The sequence below is a fragment of the Nelumbo nucifera genome, chromosome 6, assembly GCF_055504915.1.
Source record: "Nelumbo nucifera cultivar China Antique chromosome 6, China Antique-T2T, whole genome shotgun sequence".
Lineage (NCBI taxonomy): Eukaryota > Viridiplantae > Streptophyta > Magnoliopsida > Proteales > Nelumbonaceae > Nelumbo > Nelumbo nucifera.
Window position 1 is genome coordinate 65,276,253 of NC_142654.1, and position 24,302 is coordinate 65,300,554.

General features: G+C 39.2%; 5 non-coding genes across 5 annotated transcripts; 4 read left to right on the forward strand and 1 right to left on the reverse strand.

Annotated features, from left to right (window-relative positions):
- The first annotated feature begins 3,500 nt into the window (after nucleotides 1–3,500).
- On the forward strand, nucleotides 3,501–3,660 carry LOC148791147 (U1 spliceosomal RNA). Its single transcript, XR_016077988.1, has one exon. It is a non-coding gene; the product is annotated as a U1 spliceosomal RNA (small nuclear RNA).
- A 1,024-nt stretch (nucleotides 3,661–4,684) lies between these two features.
- LOC148791148 (U5 spliceosomal RNA) lies at nucleotides 4,685–4,801 on the forward strand. The gene has a single exon (XR_016078013.1). It is a non-coding gene; the product is annotated as a U5 spliceosomal RNA (small nuclear RNA).
- A 3,157-nt stretch (nucleotides 4,802–7,958) lies between these two features.
- On the forward strand, nucleotides 7,959–8,154 carry LOC148791149 (U2 spliceosomal RNA). The gene has a single exon (XR_016078017.1). It is a non-coding gene; the product is annotated as a U2 spliceosomal RNA (small nuclear RNA).
- Nucleotides 8,155–10,763: 2,609 nt separating this feature from the next.
- Nucleotides 10,764–11,071, reverse strand: LOC148791150 (signal recognition particle RNA). The gene has a single exon (XR_016078011.1).
- Nucleotides 11,072–15,541: 4,470 nt separating this feature from the next.
- On the forward strand, nucleotides 15,542–15,728 carry LOC148791151 (U2 spliceosomal RNA). Its single transcript, XR_016078019.1, has one exon. It is a non-coding gene; the product is annotated as a U2 spliceosomal RNA (small nuclear RNA).
- Nucleotides 15,729–24,302: the final 8,574 nt, after the last annotated feature.

A 24,302-nucleotide genomic window follows, 5' to 3' on the forward strand; every position in this document is an offset into this window, starting at 1 on the left:
ATTAATACATGGAAAATAGAACTCTAAGAGTTACATCTCAGAAAAGTTCCACAGAAAGGGAAATACATGCATTTGCTATTTACATGTTCCACCAACATTGGGATTGAAACCAGGTCAAAATTCTAGAAAGGGGGCATGCAATAGAGCTCGAATGAGGGTTATTAATACTTAATAGTGAAAGAAATCTAACCCATCTTCATTAACTTGACATGTGATGAAACTAAACACAATTCAGGTAGGTATATATTCCAACTAAAATACATACCAATTGTAAATTGTAAATATCAGGCCTTACCCATGTACATATAGAAAAGGCTGTTTCCAAGATTTGACCTTATAATTCATAAATCTGGTCATGGGGTATGACTGGTATGGGGTATTATCATGTTGATCAAAATCAATCGAGTCTGGCTTTCTGAGCGTGGTTTATCATCTTATGAATGTGTTGAATGAAGCTGGCCTGTAATGTTACTTTCTGTTGATCTAAAAAGTAGGTAGAATCAAGAATCAGGTTGCATTTGGATGAAGTTCAAGATTTATGATTTGTGTTTTTAAAGCATAATAGCACACATTCCCAATTTGGAAGAGTATTAAAAATGATCAAAATCAATGGATATAAAGCCTTTAGGAAAAAAAAAAAAAATTGTTGTTAAATCAGTTTCCAACAATATAGACGATTTGTTTATAGAAGTCAATGCAGAAGAGATAAGAGTTGCCTTTTGGAATTTCCTCAAGAATAAATCCCAGGGCCTTACAGCGAAATGTTGTTTTATAAAACATTGGGACCATTACTCGCACCATTTTGGAAATTTTTGAATAAGGGAAAATTCTTACGGAAATGACCCATATTTCGATAATTCTAACCCCGAAGCAGAAAAACCCAGAAAAAGGTCACCCAATTCCATCCTATTAGCCTCTAATCATCTATAACGTGGTAACCAAAATTATAGGTAGGCTCCCATGCTCCGATGGAGTCCAACATTTCATATGGATGAGTCTTATAGGTAAGCTCCTCACTGGTATAGTTCTGCACCATAGGAATGTCATAGCTGACCCAAAATGCTCTCTTTGTCAAGTCAAAATGAAGACATCACCCATATGCTAGGTTCAAAATTTTGATATGATAAGCTTGATTGGGTTCCAATATATCTGTTTACAGGATTTTATCCCATTCTTTTTTAATGCAAAATATTCTTTTTTAGTTCTCCAAAAATCAAATTTTGAAAAAAAAACCAAAAAAATAACATTTCTGTGTGTATCTAAGTATCAATATACCTCTCTCGATATACAGAAACGTATCGATACTTTGAACCATGCCCATATATTCTTTAATTGTCCAAAAACCAGAGATATATGGACCTATTTTCCAATAGCTATGCCTATCCCTCACAATTTTAAATCTTGGATTCATAGTTTACAAAATCAACTCCAAAAACACATTATCCTTGTTGTGTCATGCTGTGGATCATTTGGAAATCTAGGAATATTTGGAAAGAAATAAATATCCATCAAATTCATGTGGTCGGATATAAATAACATTACTGACATGTATATTTTGCTGCTAATCCCACTTGTTCAAAGTGGTATCAGGTTTTGGAAATGCATTACATGGGTCCCTCCTAAACACAACCTTAAGCTCAATACAGAGGGAGCATCAAAGCAAAACTCAGTAATGGCGCGCTTAGCTGCTGGTCTTTTCAGAGATTTTAGGGTCGATGGTGTGGAGAATACTTCAACAACATTGGCATTGCTTCAATTGAAATGGCAAAACTATGGGCTATTCATGAGGGGCTATGACAAGCAATTCAAAAAGAGTTCCTTCCTCTCATCATCGAATCAGACTCCTTATCCACTGTTACTACTATTCAACAAGGAAAAATCACCCAATTGGGAATGAAAATTCTCTTCAAGACCGCTATGCAGCTTATTAGCCAATGTCCAAATGTTACCTTCTCTCATTGCTACAAAGAAGCAAATAGATGTGTTGACAGTATAGCCAATATAGCTTTAAACTTACCTAAATAACCCCCTATAAATATTATAAAATGTTTTGGTAGAAGACATGACTGAGTCTCCTCAGTGGAGAAGTTGTAATTGTTTTGTTAGTTAGTGTTATATATCATCGTTTTGGATAAAAAAAAGAATACAATAATGGTTATTGAAGAGGCATGATATATATGCAAAACAAAAAAAAAAGAAAGAGAAACAAATTGATAACCAATCAACGATGTGATAAAAAAAAATGTGGTACCTTAATCAGATAGAGCAGGGGACAAAGCTTGTGAGGTCCACTGATCTTGTCTTATATTTATACCTCAACTTGGTGTGAAAAAAGTACAAATACAAATATATAGAATGTAAAACCTTATGTTTTGTATTATTTTGTATGTATATATATATATATATATATATATATATTTGTATTTTTTATCTTTCTAAACCAAGCCTAATTAAAATTTGGTTATAAATGTATTAGGGGTGCAAGCTTGGTTGAGATCAGGCTGGGTTAGGGTTGGCATGGCTTCTCTACCTTTTGTCAAATGTTCCTATTTACTAAACGTAAGGATTGGGGTCAATTAAGTATCAGCATTATGTGTATACAAGGACATAGTTATTATGTTCATGAAAAATTTTGCTTTTAAATTTTAAGTTGTTGGCATACAACATATATACATATGACTCGAATCTGCAATGAGGAAATAATTGAAAGACTCGAGGATTATAATGACCTGTGATCACAAAGTGTGTCAAAGTCCATAGAGTTGTTTCCCTAGGGTGGAGTCTTTGATGGGAGAGAGAAAAAGAGAGCTCATAAGCCAGAGCATTGCTACTGATCTAGCCTACAAGATTATCAAACATCATGTTCTACATCTTTTGCCTCTTTTTGATATAGTGTGTATAAACTATGTAAAAAGAGAACAGAAAAAGGGTTGCTCATGATAATAGCCTACGAGGCGTGTAAATACAATCACGTAGTATGTATAGAGAGAAACCTTAATTCGTATTGTGTACTGTTGATACTTAAGTAATAGTCTTGTTCATTTTTTAGAAAGGCAAGTTCACTTGATCAATAGAAAAGTTGTTTACTCACCCTGCAGGTAAGTAATTAATAGAGAAAGTGATTTTTCCTTATATCCCACACGAATTCAAATAAAACAAACATGGAAAAGCAGTCAATAGGAACCACTAAAACAACCAAACAAGGCCTTCAAGAATTGGACCCACTAAAACAATTGGGTGTGACTTCAATTTTATTGGACAGTCAAGGAAAATTTCACATCAAAATAATAAAAACAAATTAAAAACTATGCACAAAGATGGTTGAACATTATTTAATTCATGATTTTTGACATGGTTGATGTCATTGGGTGCCCAGATCCCACTATCATCATCATGTGGGATGCAAGAGGGAGGATGTACTTAAGTCCCACATCGGTAAGATAGAAAAGAAGCAAGTGAAAGAGGGAGGTATTAGTAGAGAGAATGGATAAGAGAAATACATACTTACCTGGACGGGGTCGATGGGTGATCAAGAAGGCCCATGGCCTAGGTTGGCGACCTTCATTGCACTAGGGAGGGGTGCCCGCCTAACATCTCCCCGAGTGGGAGAGTGTACGTCATAATTTGTGGTAGCGGGGGTACGCGTTCGCGCGGCCCCTACCCAATATTAAATTCAAGTTTTAATTCGACTAACCACTTGTTGTTGAATGTGAATTTGTAGCGCTTCTGATTAAAACTGAAAACGGTTTCTATTTTTTAAGATAAATCTTCAAGTTGTTACTAGTTTTAACCTGTAGATACTAATCATGGGGAAGTTGTTTTATCTGGACCTTAAGAATTTGATTGAGGAAGAGCAGACTAGACTACTATCCATCAACCTTTCTCCAATTTGGTAAATGTAAATGCGATGTAGCTTTCATTGCTGAGTCCAAGCAAGGAGCAGTCGCCTGCGATCTCTGAAACTCAAAAGGGGGAGTTGGTTAAAGCTGTGGGTAATCGAAAGCTGCTTCTGAATTCTGAGCAGGTATCTCATGTTCTTTTTGAGTCTGATACTTCTGCAGTTGTTCGTGCTGTCAATAGTTGAAGAAACAGAGAGTTTTCTTCTCTGTGGGGAACATTCTTAATGATGTGGATCTGCTCTGGGATCAGTTCGATCCAGTTTTCTTCAGTTCAGCATGTTAACAGAGCCCAGAATCAGGTCGCCCATTATTCTATTGCGCGGTAGGCGCTGATCTCCCCCTTGCTCTTTCAACCAGGACTCAATTTTTTCTTGCGTGGCTTTCTGGTCCCAACTCTTTTGAAGTTGGGCCCGCGACTTGGGTTTGGGTTGGGCCCTACTCAATTTGTAGCTGTAAGTCGAATTCTGTCCAAGCTTCAGCTATTAGCAGCGTATATGATTGTGGCTTCTTCAGAGTTGGTTTAGCTCCTGATAGCGATAAACCGATAGTGGTAGTTAGTTTGTGACTTTGTATGTGTAGTGACTTAACCTGGTTTAATGGAAACACTTCTGTCTTTAGTGGATGTTGAACGCAACTAGTAATAAGTAGATTGAATCCTAAGTCCAAAGTTGATGGAGTTGATTCGATTCTCTCCTCCCTAAATCCCATGTCGGACGTAAGAGGATAACTTCATTGGCCACAGATTTTATATAAGATTTTACTTCAGACTGCATTATTCTTCACGGAGCCGTGTGGTGAGCGCAGAGCGAACCATTCTTTCGCCTTTTACTAAAGAATACCGTGTGCTCGTCGCATTCAACGGCATACGCTTATTTTTGAAAGGCTTTCTCAGTGCTGAGAAGCCCTGAACAAATCTTTATTTTCAAACTACTTTTTCCTCGAATGCTTAGTTCTCTTTTTTACGGTATCGTACTTGTAAGCATATATCTGGCTTTTTACTGTATTGTAATGGAGTCTTCCAATTGGGCAAAACGCTGGCGTATCATCTGGTTTTTTTGTTGGCTGCTATGTCTGAAGATGATATTCCAAGTTCGGAATATCTTGGAGTCTGATATTCCGACTTGTATCGCTCTCTTCAACTGGTTTTCGAATAGTCCAAACTCAAATCCAATTGTCCGTGTGGAGATCCAAGTTATTTCGATGATATACGTACGGTTTGAAGTGTCTAGCTTTCAGCAGGTGTCTTGGCACTTCGTCCCCCTCTCTAGCAATCGGCGGGCGCCAGCATTTCTTTGGCAAAGCAGGAATTATTACCTTAAAGCTAGCCACCTGGTTTTTTGAGTTTCCTTAATTCTGCTTTGATAAGCTCTGTGCTCTCTAGTCAGATTAAATATTTGCATGTAGCGGGGTTCTCCCCCGTTGGTTCTTCAATGAAAATTCTTCTTTTGGGAGAACGATGAAATTAATTCATGTTTACCCAAAAAAAAAAAAAAAAAAGATTTGAGAATTCAGAGAAAGCCTTGTTTGCTTTAAAACAGTTCATAAGTTTTCATTGCTTTTTGGTAGATGAAAGTCTTTGTTTGCTCCCTCGTGTCTGTTGACTCAAACTCTGATTCAGATGTTTTCTGGTCAAGGCCAAGTTGTGCTAGGCCAAAGCTGATATGTTCTCCAAGAGAAGAAAACTAAAGTGGCTGGGTGTCTTTTTACTTGGGGAGGGCAATCCGATGCTTAAATCGGAGAGGTTTATGGGTTCTTTTGAGAGTTGAGAGAGAAATAGTTAGCGGGTTCTTCCTTGCAAGTCGCCTTGGATTCCTAAAACTTGGCCGACTCCTAGGATAGGTCACCATAATCTTATGGGTCCTACTAGTTTGGCCTTGCCGAGATGGAGATCGGCCTAGGTGAGGTGCTCCAACCTAACTTGCTGAGTTGGTTTGCTTACTTAATGCTGAGGTGTCATCCAAAGGCTACATATGTCATTATATGATTGGGAGGACCAAATTACCCCTCATCACAAGCCATCTCTCATCTCCATATTTGTGGTAATTTGTTTCGAATGGTAATCTCACCTCAGCTTTCAAAGGAGCATTTGAAAATTGGAGATGGGCTGCTACCCTATATCACAGAAGGTTTTTTATTTTATTGAGTTTATTAAATTGAAGGAAAAACTAAAATACTTTTGATCGAGCTAATCCTCAAGTATACAATTGGACAGTATTGCTTCTTGGATGAGCCACCTATTGAGTTGTTTCCTTTTCTTCAGCATTTTCAATCCAAGAGTCATCTGCAGTCTTGCATATAAATTCTGGTTTGAGTATCTAATGCATTTGACAGACTGAAGAAAAGCAGCATCAGTCAAGATCACAAATGGGATTGTGATTGATTTTAACAACGAGACTGCTACCTCTTCGGGTTGTGACAAATTATGCGCCAAAGTCTCAAATTGTGAAAGTTCAGAAAGATATGAACTATAATGTTAAGAACATCGCATGGTTTCTGTTTTAATTTGTCAACTCTTGTGCAGCTTGTGTTCAAGTAATTTGGTAATAGTAAGTAGTAGGGGGTGCTCATGGTTGGGTTAACCGAATCGTGGGCTCTTTTTTGAAATCAAATGGCATGGATAGCACTGGTTTTTGAAAATCTCGTGAACTGATGAAGCCTAATTGAAACTATTCGGTTAACCAGTCCATCGATTGGGTTTTTGATCGATTTGGTTTCTTGGTTTTTTATATTTATAATATATATAAATAAATATAAAAATATATGATATAAATAGATAATTGTAAATATAATGTGTTTATATATAATGCATATAAATTAAACCATTGGTTTTTCTTTTAGGTTAACTGAGACCAAACCAAAACCAAATTGATCAGTTCAATTAATCAGATTTTTCGGTTCGGTTTCTTCAATTCAGTTTTTTTTAGGTTGTTCATTTTTTGTTGAGTACGTAATACATTTACTTGTCGATCCTAAGTCTTCTTTTGATGTCATTTGATAGTAATATGTTGTTTTCATGATTATATAGATAATTAGAAGATCTGATTGACTCATTTATTTTCATAAAATTTTCACTTCTCATTCTTTGTTGGGCTCTTTTAAATATTCTTTTTTCTGTAATCGAGTTCCAAAATTTATCACGGATCAGATGGTCTTAATTTTTTGTTGTGTTATTTTACAGGAATTTTGTTGCACTTTCTTTACTAAATGGGTGCTCTGATTTGGATAGCTTCCTTTTGGATTTTCATAACTCATGTTTGTGTAAACTTGAGACAGATTTGATTACTTAATTACTCTAATAATCCAATGGGGACACAAACACATTAAGGACGTTACAGTACTATAAAATGTCTTGTCCGTCTGTACAAGGCAGCTGAGGTAATGCCACTCGACTGTTTATTCTAATTCTTAGTAACAATATGTGCTATATAAATAAGAGAATTTTGAACTAAAGATGATGAAGAGTTGGGTAGATTGAGGAAACCCAAATTGTATGAGCAGCATGGCCAAATTGGAAATCATCTTGTATTCCAACCAGAGGGCAATGCCTATTGATAGGAAATCTTTACCTTCCCAACATTCCTCTGGCCGATCCAATTGTTTTTACAGGTAGATGGTGCTGTGATAGTGAGAACATAGAATTCAGTCTTGGATGACTGCTAAAAGCTCCACACCCACCTACAGATGTTATGGCAAAAAGCAACTTAACCCATTGAAAGGGAAGAACATAACTGGAGAAGATCTTTCTGGAACAGAACCCATGATACAAAGATCTGCCAAGAATTCTCTATAGGGAATCACCAGATAAAGAGCACTGTTTTTCTTTTGATGTGGGGAAAAGCCTTGTGGGATGGAACTCAAAGTAGGTCCTACTAGATGAATGATCTAGTTGGGCCATTAAAAGTTGCAATGGTAGTAGTGTGGACTATGGAACTCAAAATTTGGATATGGTTTCCTTTGATGGCAGAAGTGGAAATTGGTTCTAGTCCCACATCGGTAATGTAGAGGAATATTGGAAGAATAATTGAGTTATAAAACGCAAGTGAAGAGACTGGAAAAAGCATACCTTTCTCGGCCTTTTGGCTAAGATCAAGTGTAGTATCTGTTCTTATCAGTTTAATATCTGATACGTGAGCCATCGGCCCACATGATATTAAATTAATTTTTCTTGGGGGAAGGCCCATCACAGTAGCTTGCTACTCGGGCTTCCATGCGTCGCCCTTGCATTGCAATACTGCACGGGCCTGGCGCTCCCCTACCAAACCTATTTTAATGTTTTTCCGTTTTAAAGTTGGTTATAACAAGTCCGTCGGTTCTTTATTTATTCTGCATTTATAAAATTCATAAATTTTGATTATTTTTGTTTCGGTTTAATGTATACTCTCAAAAATGAGAAAACTCGACGTATTGGGCCTGGGCCCATCCCAGGAACTGAAAATCTAAGTCCAGCACCAGCAGACATAAAATTTTGGGTTGGGCCCATCTAAATTGCACCTCCCATGTGGAGTCTTTCAACCAAAGTTGAGCTCAACGCAAGTGCCTATCAATCAAGGGTTTGATTATGATGCTGGAAAAACTTACGACTGACTGGTATCATAAAAGTGGTGATCAATCAGGTGGTTTTCATAAAATTTTACAGGGTTTTGATTGGTCAATGCTCTTCCAGTTTCATACCTTTCCGGTGGTTCAACTCCCGGGAAATGCATTTGCCTCGGTCCAACGGTTAGAAATTGCAGCTTCATGGCTTGGTGGTGCTATAACCATCGGAGACGAGTTCATGAAAACACCTTCCCATTCAGTTGGATGTTTTCCTTCATTAGCCCATGCATTATCTCACCATGGATACTTGGCATACAACCAAAAAGAATAGAGCAAACAAATGCACAGCAACAACAAAAATCAGAGTAAAACATACAAGAACTTTGCAGCAAGGAAAATATACATCAGCCATTGACAATTTCTTAAATGGGTTATGCAATGGATCCAATGAGTTAGTGAAAGAAATCAACCTACCTTCATTATCATGATTTGTGATGAGACCTAACACAAAACTGGTTATAATATATACCACTGCAAACTTGTAAAATCTTTGAGGAAAACAGAATTCCCACTGGACCATATGGAAATGGCATTATACAGTTACTATACATACCACCATGGAGGTTTCCTCTGAATTAATCATACATCAAATGAAATCATTGCATTTGACAGTAAGTTTTAAAAACTAGACTTATTTTCATCCTAAATACTGCTTCAATGCCATTTTGCTCCCAAAAAACTATATTCTGAGATACATTGTAGTTCTCTTGGGGGAAATATAAATGCATCTCTTCTTTTCATTTGGATGGTATAGTAGTATTTATAGGGTAGTGATAAGATTTAGTTCAAGAATCAAGATGAAGCTCATTCCTCAGTGCCCCTATAAATCCAAGGCCCTATGCAGAGGATCACCTACTTTAGAAATACTGGAGAACTAAAGAGCCCACTAAGCTATTCATAGTAATCTTTGCCAGCTACTCTGCCTCTGGATCACCTTGAATAGGGGAATTGAGTACAAACTTCATTGATAACACCAGAACAGAACCTCAGCCATCCTCTTCAGAAGGGAAAGAAGAACTCAGATGTATGCCTTTCTTCTTAAGTGCTCCCATCTAAACTCATGTGCCCTGAGCTCATCTGACCTCAAAATCTACATGGTCAAGGGGTATGGCAGAACTATGGCTATAATTCTTTCTTTACATGCAAATAAAGTCCACAGTAAGGCCATTGTCGAATGTTGGTTCCAGGTATCTGGGGTCTTGGCAGAGTTGGACTGGATATGGCACTAACCTTTTGGCACTGTTTTTGAACAAGTGACTGCTCTCAGAATCGAACCAGCACCTGAATGGCTTTAAATCATGGATAGAAGTAGAACCCAATTGACAAAGTCTTAGACCTCTGAATGGCTGACAAAGTCTTAGACCTCTGAATGGCTTTAAATCATGGATAGAAGTAGAACCCAATTGACAAAGTCTTAGACCTCTGAATGGCCTAAACCTTAAAAGTGAGAAGATCAATGGCGGTTTAAGGAAAAAAATAAAGAGAGAAAAATAAGGACAATTGTCAGTTGTGTCTAAGAAACACATACAACATTGAAGCAAACAATTGGACCATTGCCACCACAAATATGCCACATGGGCTTTGAGGTAACCAGCTGATGGTGAAACAACTGCAATTAGGCATACTTGTCTCCAGATTCCCTAAATTATCTAGTTGTTAAAATAGAATTTCAGCAAATAATTGTAGCCAGTGTCTACTGGCAATAATGCATTTTTTTCTAATAAACCAGTGAATAGATCTGATGGCAGTATCAGCTCTCAACGAAGATGAGTTTTAAGATAATTAATGGGAGCTTTGGAAAACAAGTTCTTTGGCTGTGATTATAAGTTTTGCATAGAAAATTTAAAGAAAGGGACTCTGATGCATGAACCTTACTAATTCCGCAATTCAAAGTCTCAAATGATTCATGAGCCTTTAAAATCCAGTCTAAAAATAGTCAATTTAACCTTAGAAACAACAGTCTTAATTCTTAATCTCACTCTGATTTTGCTAGTTTCATGTTTAGACTAACAGCATTTGAATCTACTGTACTGCCCATAGTTTGAGGGACTCTTACGAGGAATGAGGATCTGTTGAAAGACCTAACGAATTATATGCAACTTTCAACAAGAGATTTTATATTAAAGGAATCATGGGATTATTCCAAATTCCCAGAAGCCGATGTTGTCAATGGAGTTTACTGCAGATACAGAAGATAGGCAAAGTTTGAAAAACCCCGACTTTAGACGGGAAGCTGAACCTGGACAGAATTGACGGAGTCGGGGCAAGAAAAGTGATCGTCCGATTGGGATTGACCCCTAGGACATTAGTGGATCATCGGAGCACCGACTCGTTATCCTTCCACCGATGGGAGCGGGAGGTTGTCGCTGCTCTGTGAAGCCAGCCTGACGCGGTGCCCTCCGCTCTAAGAACCCAGAGACCCGAGAGCCTACGCTCAAGCCCCATGGCTCAACTCCCTACTTGGAACGGGCGTGCCAGCAAATTACTCCGCCTGATCCTGTCCATCGAAGTCAGACCAACATTCGACCACTTTGATGCCCCCGCTCGGGTTACAAGCTCACACTACCGAGCTCGGCGATAATTCTGGCTGCTGAAGCATAGATAAGGAACTTCGATCCTTCGTATTTGCTCGATGTGGGACTTTTGGCAAAGTTGTGTTATCCTTGGAAAAAGAGATTAGCTCTTATCAAGAGACTACATCCAACTAGTGTGCCGTGATCCAACCACTAAATTACGTGCCAAAATTCAACAATTAAGATTCAACCTCATCTAGCTGCTCAAATGATATCTCATGTTTGATAAAAAAAATTCATAATATTACTATTGCGTATTGTGTACTGAATCTGCGAGCTTGGATATTGGCATATTGCACATGCCTCAGAGAGTGAATCCAACTTTTTCCTCTTTGACTTAATGAGAAGCCATAATCGCAGTCATTACGGAGACCACATCTCCGCCCCACAACGCCCCACTGTTACGGTTCAGCACAGGCTTAGCCTTGCCTATGCTTGGCAGGCTTACGTTAGGGACATGCCCGTCATTTTCGCCTGTAAGATTTTTGGGAGAACTGATGTCATCTTCAGGCAGACCACTAGAAGCTTAACGTACTCTTTGAGGAGGGGTGGTCGACCTCCTTGGGTGCCTAACCTTGGCACTCCTAGACCTTCATCCCCTTGCGGGGCGGCCTTGGTTAACGGCTAGCATGGCTACCAGGGTTCCTCATGGGCGCACACTTGCTCATGGGGACAGTGTTGGACCGGCACTGCGCTACCGATACTCAAGGGAGGCTTGGCATGCGGGCCTGGCTCAAGCATGTCCCTTCACTTCGCCAGCCCCTTGCCCAAGCTGAGTGAGCTACCCCGTTGCCCTTAGCGCACGGGTGTGTTCCGGCCCAAGCGGTTGCCTATCATCAGGGCACACAGGTGCCTGTCATCATCGGCATACAGGAGACCCTTCACATCGGTGCCAGGTCACCTAATCGGCGCATGGTCGCCTTCCATTATGGTTGTCCCCCTTTAGCACGTAAGCGGCGCCTCCCATGGACCGGTCTGAGCCAGGAGAGTGCCCCGGCCATTGGACTTGAGGTCATGATCCAGTGCTACTGACGTTGGTGGAGCCATCCCATCGGGCAACTCCTAGCCTCTACGCGCAGAAAGGCTTGTCCTGGCCTGCCTTGGCCAGGACGCCGCACGGGTTTCTTCCGCTGTAGAACTACCCCCGTGACAGTTGGTATCAGAGCAAGTTGGCTAATTGCAACAGCAATTGGTTTTCAGCAGATTAGCCCAGAGCCAGTTGAAGCGGTCATTTCGACAAGCAGCATTTTGTGGGGTGCGGTCCCTAGTCACCTCCACCCAGGATCGAGCAGAATTCAAATCAGGCCTGGCAAGAGGCCATTTCATAGTTCGTGTCCCCATTCCAATGACACTAAAACAGCTTCCCTTGCAGTTGCAGACGCTTTGGTTGTTGTCCTCATGCGGTGGCAGACGCGTGAGCCTTGATAGGAATGTGGGTACACTATCGGAGCAGATTGTTTATCAGGCCTATCAAGAGGCCATTCAATGTTCGCGTTCCCATTCCAATGACCCTAAAACAGCTTCCCTTGCGGGTGCAGACGCATTGGTTGTTGTCCTCATGCGGGGGCAGACGCGTGGGCCTTATTAGGAATGCAGTTACGCTAGCCGTTGGAGCATGGCGGCCCTACACCGGCAAAGTTTCAGGTGGACATGCTCAGTTTTCAGGTGGAACACTTGCAGCAGCAGAAGCGTATCACAAGGCGAGTGCATGTTCGGCAACTCATGGGTAAAAGTTGCCACACTCGCGTTTGAAGCGGTCAGGTCTCCTTGAGGCAGCAGCAGTGGGGCCCCCTCGGAGTGAAGATGTAGCCCGAGTCGGCGTGGCGAAGCGTAGTTTCGAGGGCCCAGAGAGCATAAGCCATGGCTAGGTTTGAGTAACCCGCGCAGGGCGAGGTGAAGTCGGCAGGCCAGCATGGTGAAAGGGTACCCGTGTCATCGCCAACATGAGGAGTAGACCTATCAACGTGTTCGGTAGCATCACAGAAAAGCTACCATGAAGACGGTTGAGCCTTGAGGTAAGATGATACATGGGGCGGACCTCCGCGAAGCACCACACACATTTCTTCGAGGGCCCTTCTTTCACAGTCAACGGCATAGCCATTGCGCGGTTTGAGTAACCTCGACACAAGGGGTGAAGTCCAGGCAGGCCGGCATGGTGAAATGGTTCCGTCCCCATAAATGGACACCAATATAGGCAAGACCCGGGCTAGCCAGACGAGCCCTGGAACTGGCAAGGAAGTGAATGGCGCGGGACACAGACGCCCATTCACGAGGAAGACCCATTGTCGAGGACGACAATGGATTGAGTGGGGGAGCCTGTTACGGTTCAGCACAGGCTTAGCCTTGCCTACGCTTGGCAGGCTTACGTTAGGGACATGCCCGTCATTTTCGCCTGTAAGATTTTTGGGAGAACTGATGTCATCTTCAGGCAGACCACTAGAAGCTTAACGTACTCTTTGAGGAGGGGTGGTCGACCTCCTTGGGTGCCTAACCTTGGCACTCCTAGACCTTCATCCCCTTGCGGGGCGGCCCTGGTTAACGGCTAGCATGGCTACCAGGGTTCCTCATGGGCGCACACTTGCTCATGGGGACAGTGTTGGACCGGCACTGCGCTACCGATACTCAAGGGAGGCTTGGCATGCGGGCCTGGCTCAAGCATGTCCCTTCACTTCGCCAGCCAAGCGTAGGCAAGGCTAAGCCTGTGCTGAACCCGCCATGTATTTGAAACATCTCCCGATGGTACCAGAACTGATGATGCCATCTTCGGGAGATGCTCTCAATACAAGGCGGGAATGTACTGGCGTTGTGGGGTGAAGATGTGAGTTCGTCATTACGACCTCAATCACGTCTCTAGTAATGACAAAGTGATGCTCGGCCACATGGTCATTGCCTTAATGGTTCTAGCCTAAATAACACCCAACGTGCAGAGATAGCAGAGCCATTACAGAAAGTCCATTACGCCGCCTTCAGGAGAGACCTTTGCCTATAAGTACGGATAGCCGACCACAGGAAACCTCTCTTACGCACTCTTGTTTTTCCACTTGCTCCTACCCTCCTATCACCTCGACCCCTCGGCTGACTTAATTGTCAGAATCTTCGCCGCCAGGACCACATTTCAGGCCCTTGGACATCTTTTTGCGTCGACAGGTAAGATCCTTGGCCAAAGCACCTTAGAAATTCCAAGAGAATGTTCTCTCCATTAACTTCAGTGACATCAATTGATGTGGTGTAAAATTTCCACTTCCAATTACTATGACTGATCATCAAGACAATTCCTAGACGGTCCTACACCTCAGAATGACATTATGTAAGAGCATTTCTAATAGTTGATGCAACGAGTGGTCTTCCTTGTTGATCAGGTGCGAAGTTTCCAACAGCCAATGGGAGTCTGAAAGCTTAAAGAAAATTTGAGAGATGCCACACAAAGCTTGGAGAGATACCTGACTTCAAGAGAACGAGAGGTGACAAGGTCCTGACAATGTGATTAGTGTGGGCGTGAAATACCCGGTTTGCTGAAAGGTAGGTAGCGCCAATATTATCACCCCAAAGAACGGGGGTGGAGGAGACAGGAACGCTAAGTTCCTGGAGTAGAGACTCGAGCCAAATGAGCTCAGAAGTGGCTATAGCAACAGCTCTGTATTCCGCTTCGGTGCTTGATCTAGAAACGGTGGGTTGCTTATGAGATGACCAGGATATCAAATTGTTGCCTAGAAAAATGCAATAGCCTTCTTGAGATTTGTGGTCATCGGGACAGTCAGCCCAGCCCACATCAGATAAGGCACGGAGACGTAAAGAAGAGGAAGGTGTGAGACATAGCCTGTAGTCAAGTGTGTTTTTGATAATACCGGAGAATTCTTTTGGCAATGGCTAAGAGGATATCAGAATTGGAATCCATTAAGAAAATGTCACCAACGTAGACTAGAAGGAAAATGAGGTCTTGTTGTCGGTGAAGAATAAACAAAGAAGAATCTGATTTGGATATTGTGAAGCCATAGTCAACTAAGCATGAACTTAGCTTAGAGTACCAACCCTGTGGGGTTTGTTTGGGCCTATACAGAGATTACGGAAGGCGACATACAAAGTGACGATGATGAGGATCACTGAATTCAGGGAACTACGACATATAAACATTTTCATCAAGAATCCCATGAAATGCATTTTGCACATCAAGCTGAGGATGAGCCATTTTTTTGAAATAGCTAGAGAAACAAGTACACAAATGGTGGTGGACTTTACTGTCCACAACTCTAGTACGTTGATTGAAGCCTTTTGCAACTAGACGTGCTTTGTACTAGGCAACGGATCCATCTAGATTGTGTTTTAAGCGGAAAACCCACTTAAACCCCACTAAACTGATACTAGGCTTGGGTGGAATCAGCCCCCAAGTTTGATTACGTAACAAGGCATTGATTTTGGTATCCATAGCATGGCGCAACTGAACTATAAAAGCAAACTAGAGAGGGTATAGAAAGCATACCTTTCTCGGCCTTTTGCTAAGATCAAATGTAGTATCTGTTCTTATCTGGTTAATGTCTGATACGTGGGCCATTGGCCCACAAGATATTAAATTATTTTTTCTTGGGGGAAGGCCCACCACGGTAGCTTGCATTGGGGCGTTCATTAGTGTTTTTGGTAAATGATTCAGGAGCATTATAGCCGTGTAACCAATGAATGCAGCCTTACCCATGTACATAGAGAAAGGCTGTATGCAGCCTTGGACACTCACACCATTCACACAAGATTTGAACTTACAATGGGGTGGGATTAAACCTGTTCATGGGCCGGGTCGGGCCGGGCTCAGGCTGGGCCGGGCCGGGATCAGGCCGGGCTGGGCCGGGCTTTTACTTTTTATTAACATAAACTTTTCAGGCCCGAGCCCAAGCCCGGCCCGACCAACGGGCCTAAAACTTGGGCCCGAGCCCGGCCCTCAAAAAAGCCCGAAGTCCAGGCCCGAGCCTGAAGCCCGACTTGGGAGTCTAAGCGTCGGTGCCATTTGAGAGAGTGGTGCCTATTGAGTTCGCCGATTCCTGGGAGTCTGAGAGTGAGAATAGAAACCCAGAAAGTGAGAAAATAGAAGATGACAACAATGTCGGCTAGAGAGAGAGAGAGAGAAAGAGAGCTCACCGCTCGAGAGAGAGAGAGAGACGATCTAGATCTGGTGGTGCCAGCCGCCGGTGCGGCGGTGCCTGAGTTCGCAAAATGAAAACGGCGGCCTGGGTTCTGGTGGCGTCGGCTAGAGAGAGAACTGAGAAGATAGAAGACCTAGTTCTAAGAAGAGAGAGAACTGAGAATGAGAAGAAAGAAGATGAAAACGGTGCCAGCTAAAGAGAGAGAGAGAGAGGGGGGGGGGGAGAGAGAGAGAGAGAGATCACCGCCAAAGAGAGAGATGACTAGTTCCGGTGGAGTCGACCGTCGGTGACTGAGTTCGCACTTTGTAGGTGCAGTTGGGTTTACCAGTTCTGAGAGTTGAGAGGAAGAAATGAGAGCCGCTTCTGAGAGTGAGAGTGAGAAAGGAGAATGAAAAGAAAAATTTTAAGTATTTAGGGTTAGGGTTAGGTAGTTTAGGAAAAGTTGGGCCGGGCCAACCTTTTTTAACAAATCCTGAGCCCGGTCCGTAAAATAGTCGAGCTCGGGCTTTTAGGCCCGAGGTCAAGCCCGCAGGCTAAAACACATACTCAAGCCCATCCGGAGACCCAAACCGGCCCCGGCCCATGAACAAGTTTAGGTGGGATAAATGCATGCAGCATTACCCGTGTACATAGAAAAAGGCTGTTTCCAAGATTTGAACTCTAGTCAAGGACCACCTTCAAACTCGTAAATCATATAGGAAAAGAAAATTACCCTCTTAATAATAATGAGGGAAATTCCCCATGAATCAACCATACATCAAATGAAAACACACTATCTGACAGTGTTATAAACCAGACTTATTTCCATCCTAAAAACTGCTTGAACAAAAATTGAAGGAGTGCCTTTTTCTGCATCCAATAAACATATTGTCATCCATCTGTCATAATTTTAGAATGTCTAGGTACCATACCTCAAAGTAAGACACACAACCCTATATTTTGCTACCACAAAAGATTTATTCTTACTAGTACAAATAGATTATTCATCAGACTCTAGAACCTTACACTACGAAGTTTTCTGGATCTTGAGTACAGTGAAACTTCAACACCAGAACCAAAGGGATGTCAGCGTGAACCAAATATCTGGATCTTGAGTACAGTCTTTTCCTTGCCAAGTCATTTCTAGTGAACTTTTCTTTTTTAGTTCCCTTATGCTATGTTTGATTTGCAGGAAAAGGTAAGGAAAGAAAAGTAGGGAAAGCAAAACCACAGTCCAATTATTTGCTTCAATGTTGCATGCGTTTCTTTAAAACAATTGACAATGGACACAATTAACAAACGGAATAGAGTTTGTTTAATATAATAAAATTATAATATATTAGATATGCCAAAATTTTTAAAAAATTTTATTTTTTTTGTATTTTTATCTATTTATTTAATTTTTATTTTTATTTTTTATCTATTAATAAGTTACTTAATAAGTTAATCATGTAACGTAAGTTGTTGATTTTTAATTTTACCTTATTTTTATTTTATTTTATTTTCTAATTTTAATATTTCATTAGTAAATATTATTTTTAATATGATAAAAATTTTCATTGTTAGTAATTCTTTTTTTGTTATATTCCCTTATTTTTCTAAGTTTCTATTATTTTCTAATTAAAAAAATATTTTTAGTGAAAAATTCCCTTATTTGCTTTTTATAATTTTCAAAATTGCATATCTAGTTAGATCAATCAAATCTAGATTGGCCTAATTCGGTAAGAACTGGTAATTAAAGTTCGCAGGTTAGATAGTTTTTGTGTATGCAAACAATCCGACCCATGAACTTCGTCTTCTAAATGCATTACATTTTTTGGGCCCTTGGTTCATTTCTACTTTTTATTTTTTTCTTCTTCTGGGAAATTAGTAGAGTTGAGGAAACAACCTGATCCATTTGATCAACCACCATAATGTTTCAAAATTTTAAGTTCGTTCAATGGAGTTATACGTTAAAAGAGGCAATTCATGTTCACAACAAAATATTTTTAGAAAATTAGTATGAAATTTACATATAAGTTGTAGAAAAAACTAGTGATTTGTTAACAAAAAAATCTGAAAATAATAGAAAAAAATTATTGAAAATTTAATTAATAGTATTTCTTATATTTATATTAAAGAGATGTTTTCTAAAAATTTATATAACAAATTTGGCCAACCAAACTAGAGGGGCATGTAGATATCATGCAATGACTTTATTAATAATGCATCAAACTGAATTCAGGAAACATATTATATAAATTGTTATAAATTACTACACGTATAAAGCCATTAATATGCTATTATTTATTTAAATTAGGTTATTACTTAATATTCATAAAAATATAAAATATATTAGATCTCTGAGAATTTGTTGGTATAATCATCTTGAGTTGGCATGGCTTGGCTCGCTACTTTAAACTTTTAGCAGAATGTATGTTATAGTTGTTAAGAATGTAAGTTCCCCTAATAATAATAATTCAAGCATTCTTTCTTCAGCTTGCATTCAGGAAATTTTGTAAGACACAAGCCATTAATTCAAACCCTTAGGCCATTTTTGGTTCATTTCTCATTTTTTTCTCATTCTTGTCTAATGTGAGATTTTAAAATGGACAAGAATAGGTGAAATGAGAAAATAATGTTATGCACCAAACGTTTTTTTTTTCCTAACAAATGAATTCTTTTCAAACTAACAAGTGTCTTATGTTGTTCCTTTTAATTCTTAAATAAAAAAAAAAATGTGTTAGCAGTCATAAACCACCAGCCTAGACTGAACCAAATCCATAGAAACCAAGTTCAATCTAGCCCAAATAAAATGCAAATGGACCATATTGGGTCCAATCCAATCCAAATTGAATCAAACACCAAAATAACATGAAAAATCCATAAAATATATAAAAAAAAAACTATAAACACCTACTACAATACAATCCAGTCCAATTAAAATGCAAATGGACTAGATTGGGTCTAATTCAATCCAAAGTGAATGAACAAAAGCATTTTTGTAAAAGTACTTTGATAAAAATACTCTCATTAAAGTACTTTTGTAAAAGTACTTTCATAAAAGTACTTTGAGAAAAATATTTTCATAAAAGTACTTTGAGAAAAATACTTTCACAAAAGTGCTTTTGTAAAAGTACGTACTTTCGTAAAAGAGCTTTTGTAAAAGTGCTTTCATAAAAGTACTTTTATAAAAGTGCTTTTGTAAAAGTGCTTTCATAAAAGTATTTTTGTAAAAGCACTTTTGTATAAGTGCTTTTGTAAAAGTACTTTCATAAAAGTGCTTTTGTAAAAGCGATTTCGTAAAAATACTTTTGTAAAAGTGTTTCATAAAAGTACTTTTATATAAGTGCTTTTGTAAAAGTATTTTTCATAAAATTATTTTTATAAAAGTGCTTTCATGTAGAAAGTACTTTTATAAAAGTGCTCTCATAAAAGTACTTTTGTAAAAGTACTTTGCTTTAATAAAAGTAATTTTCATAAAATTACTTTTATAAAAGTCCTTTCATAAAAGTGCTTTTGAGAAAATGTTTTCATGAAAGTGTTTTTATGCTAGTGGTTTTTAACCACTAGCATTAGAGTTTCTTTAAAGAATGAAAGTGGGCAAGATGGGGCATGATTGTTTTTCATGCTGCGGGCTACCCCAGTTTTTGTGCTATGGGATGATTTTTCATTTTGAAAAGAATGAGGCCGATGGCAAGAATTTTGTAACCAAACGCTCTAATGTTATTCATTCTAGAATGAGCAAGAGTTAAAATAGTGAAGCCCTAAGCAGCAAACCAAACAAGGCCTAAGTCTGTTTAGTTCTCAAAATTAGATTGTCATTATAGCTTGGAGAGAGGGGTGCCTAATACCTTCTTTCTCCTAATCCAACTAAAGACAAGATCTTTGATAGAGTGCTTTTTAGATGGACAAATGGAGTCATTATTTATTAAGCTTTCAAAACAAAAATGTCTTTTTTAAATTTGAAATTAGAATTGGAGAATGAGCAAGAGTTAAAACAATAAGCCCTAAGCAGCGAACCAAACAAGGCCTAAGTCTGTTTAGTTCTCAAAATTGGACTGTCATTATAGCTTGGAGAGAGGGGTGCCTAATACGTTCTTTCTCCTAATCCAACTAAAGACAAGATCTTTGATAGAGTGCTTTTTAGATGGACAAATGGAGTCATTATTTATTAAGTTTTCAAAACAAAAATGTGTTTTTTAAATTTGAAATTAGAATCCATTTCCTCTAAAAAAATGGATGGTGACTCCTACTATTGATCCAACCATGAGCTTATTAGAAATCACAACAAAATTTTTAAAATCTAAATGTCTTTTCATTTTTTATTCTTTTATCTTTACTTAGACATGTGCATAGCACCTCTCATTTAGTGTTTCCAATCCACTATTGACTCACATTCGAGATTATGCAGGATTATACACAAAAGATCCTTTTTTGGCTCTCTCTTCAACCCTATGTCTCTTATCTCTAGGAGGTCTTCCTCCACTAGTAGTTTTTTTTGGAAAACTCCATCTATTCTGGTGTGGATGGCACGCATACCTATATTTTTTGGTTTCAATAGGACTCCTTATGAGTGTTGTTTCTATCTACTATTATCTAAAAATAATCAACTTATTAGCGACTGGACAAAACCAAAAAATAACCCCTCACGTGCGAAATTATAAAAGATCTCCTTTAAGATCAAGCAATTCCATCAAATTGAGTATGATTGTATGTGTAGTAGCATCTACTATACCAAGAATATCAATTAACCCAATTATTGCAAGTGCTCAGGATACCCTTTTCTAGCTTCTAGGGTCTATTTCTTAGTTCAAGATCCCTCTTACTAACTAGAATCAAAGAATTAGTAGATCTATTCCACCCAAAATGGGAATGGGCTGGGCTTATGAACTTACAATCTGATGATCGAGTCAATTCCATGATTATAAGTTCCAGACTGGAATAGGGTTATGTACATTCTCATTATGAGAAGGGGTCATTTGAGCGTATGTAATTAGATACTATGTTTACATATGGATCCCTACGCCATTACATTACGTTTAGGATTAGAGATAGGCGTAATCGGACCTACTTTTTACATATCTCTCTTTATTTGGGTACCATATTCACTTCTTTGGGCTTCTATTGAATCAAGAAATAGGTTTGATTGTACATATTTTTGATATATAAGATATCCTCTGGACAATTCAAATTGAAGTAATTGGATGTTCCAGTTGGGCCTATATGACATGACCGATTGATAGAAATACTCCAACACTCCACCTTTGTCATATATTCCATACATCACACTAAATAGATATCATATTCATGGAATTCGATTCACTTTCAAGATGCCTTGGTGGTGAAATGGTAGACACGCGAGACTCAAAATCTCGTGCTAAAGATTGTGGAGGTTCAAGTCCTCTTCAAGGCATAATATTGAGAATGCTCATTGAATCAGCAATTCAATAAGAGATCTCAGACCAAATCAAAATTGATATACCGAGTATCTATTTATACGAAGTATTCTGGTGACCCACACGATCCGAGTCCGAGCTGTTGGAAGTGGAATAAGTTCGGCAACGAAACACAAAATCTTGGTGATATTCCCTATCTAATGAATGGGGAGTCCGCTTTGAAATCGTTTGCCCTGCACCCCCCCCCCCCCCCCCAAGTATATGCTTCAACAAGAATCACACAAGGGTAGATTGATACAATAGAAACCTCTAGTAAAATGCCCGCCCGTAACCCAACAGATAAAGTACATTACATAGTCTGCTTTAGGAATTGGCGACTTACCCATTTAGTGACTTTGGCACTAGATGTTCCCAAAATGGGTGCTATTGGGTCAGGTGAATTCAGTAGTAGACGTCTGTTGGCATTCCAACCCTAACTTGGTCTCGGTTCCGATTTGAATTAACCTAAAAGTCAAAAATCATACAACAACCATTGTCTTGGTCAATAACCCACTGACCTAGTGGTGTGTCCGAAAGCGTGTCATTAAACACTTCGCAACACCAGTTTAAAAATTTATAATTTTATTCCGATTCTCAGACAACTACTAGCACAGTAAAGTGATGAGAACAGGTCGTATCTACAGGGAAGCAAGGGAAAAAAAACTATGTACTTAGATCCGGGAGAGAGAACACAAAGGGGAGTTGTAGAAATATAAAATTAATTAATTAATTAATTAATGGAATTCATTAAAACCAAATTTGAACAGTACTGAGAATAACAAATGCATAAAAATAAATAAATAAAAGAAACGAAATAAAAATGTCTGAGAATCCGATCAGAGGTAGTAGTCTCTGGATCTCTCCTTCGACTCTCGAACTTCTCGAGCTAGGCCTTCCGCCTTACCTGGCCAAATTTCAGATCTGAAGAAAAAAAATAAAACACAAATTAAATCTAATAAAAATAAATTTGCAGGAAGGAAAAATTAAACTAGAAATTAAAGAGCAGAAGGTAATTCTAAAACTGAAAAGAAAAAAATGGTTGGGATTCAAATCCAGAGGTGGTAGTAGTGGTGTTGGCGAACTGCAAGTAGGAACCCCTCCTCTTGCCTAGGTGTCATTCTCTTACTCTACTCTTGAACTTCTCAAGATCAGCCTTCCTTCTTACCTAGATGAATTGACCCGCCCCTTTTACAAGGCCCCTGGGACCCTTTTTATAGAGAAGGGTGGACACAACTAGAAATAGGGAGAAAGATGGGGGCGACAGTTGGGATTTAGCAAAGTTAGGAATGCCCTAGGGTTTCTAATGGATGGCTAAGATGGTTTTGGGGTGATCCTATCGCTAAAAATGGAAGGAGAGGACACCCAATATTATGTAGGGCTGATATTCGGGCGCCCAGAAATGGAGGGTGTAGATTATTAGAACATCTAGGGTTAAAGGGTTAAGATTAAAAGAATATATGGTGCCCTAAATTGAATGGTTGGGATATAGGATGGAGGGAGTGGCTGAGATTTAATGGTGAGAAGCTGAATGGTGAGGATTAGCAGAATAGGTGGCACCCTAGGGTTTAGAAGCTACAAAGGAGAGTCCTAAAATGGATGGTGGAGATTAGAAGGAGTGGATGATAGAGATTTTACATCTATGGTGGCTAGGGTTAGCTAAGGAGGAAAAGATTAGGTTAAAAAGGCTCCCTAGGGTTTGCTAATGAGAGGGGAGAATGGTAATACAGTAAGATGGGTGCCAATTGGGTTTAGCAGATATGAGGTGCCCTCCTGTTCTCAGTTCTTTACAAAAACACCCCCTCTCTCAGTTGGACTTCACACCAGCTTCCAAAAAACTGCATTTTAGCTATAAAAACTTCCCAGTGTTCTACATAATTTGCACAGAGACCCTCAGAAGTCACATAATTTTGTGGATGAAGCATTCTTGAAGTGAAGTGAAGTGAAGGGGCTACAAATAACCCCTTGGTTATGTTTATGTCCGTGAAGTGAAGCATTAAGCATTCATGAAGCAACAATGGTGCAACTAAATTATAGTCATACAACAGCGATCCTACATCTTTTGGGCTACATAGCAAACGTCTTTAACCTCCCAAATAACTGGGAGTTCATCTAAGAATCAAAGATTTATTCTCGGTGCAAAGGATGTTCAACGGTGTGCCTTCTAGGCAGCAACCTAGATTAACATTGATTCAAAATTTGCAAGTTGCTTCAAGTAAATCATTTCCGAAGTATGATAGTTTCTTTTTTACCGTTCAACCAATTTAGTTCACTTTTTTATTTCAGTTACATCTCCTTTTTATATTTAATCTTTTGATTCTTATAAGTAGTCTAGTAGGAATATCTTTATTCATATTAGATCATTTTCTTCACATTTTCTTTATTTTTTTAGTTTTTTTAGCATTAAAATTTGTAGGAATCAATCTTCCACATTGATTTGTAGCAATTTTCCATGCATTCTTTGTTTTTCTAAGACTTGTAATTCAACTAAAAATAGTTGTTGCATTTAAGCATTACAATTGGCATTAGAATTGTTTCATATGGCAGTTACACTCATCATCACCCACCTGATACCATGCTTTAACATTGAAAGTTTCACCACCATCGTCCTCACCCACTTATATTCATTCTATTTTTTTTAGATCAATCCTATGCATAATCATTTGTTTGTTCTATTAGGGTTCTAGCCTTGCCAACCTATAATAGTCCTCT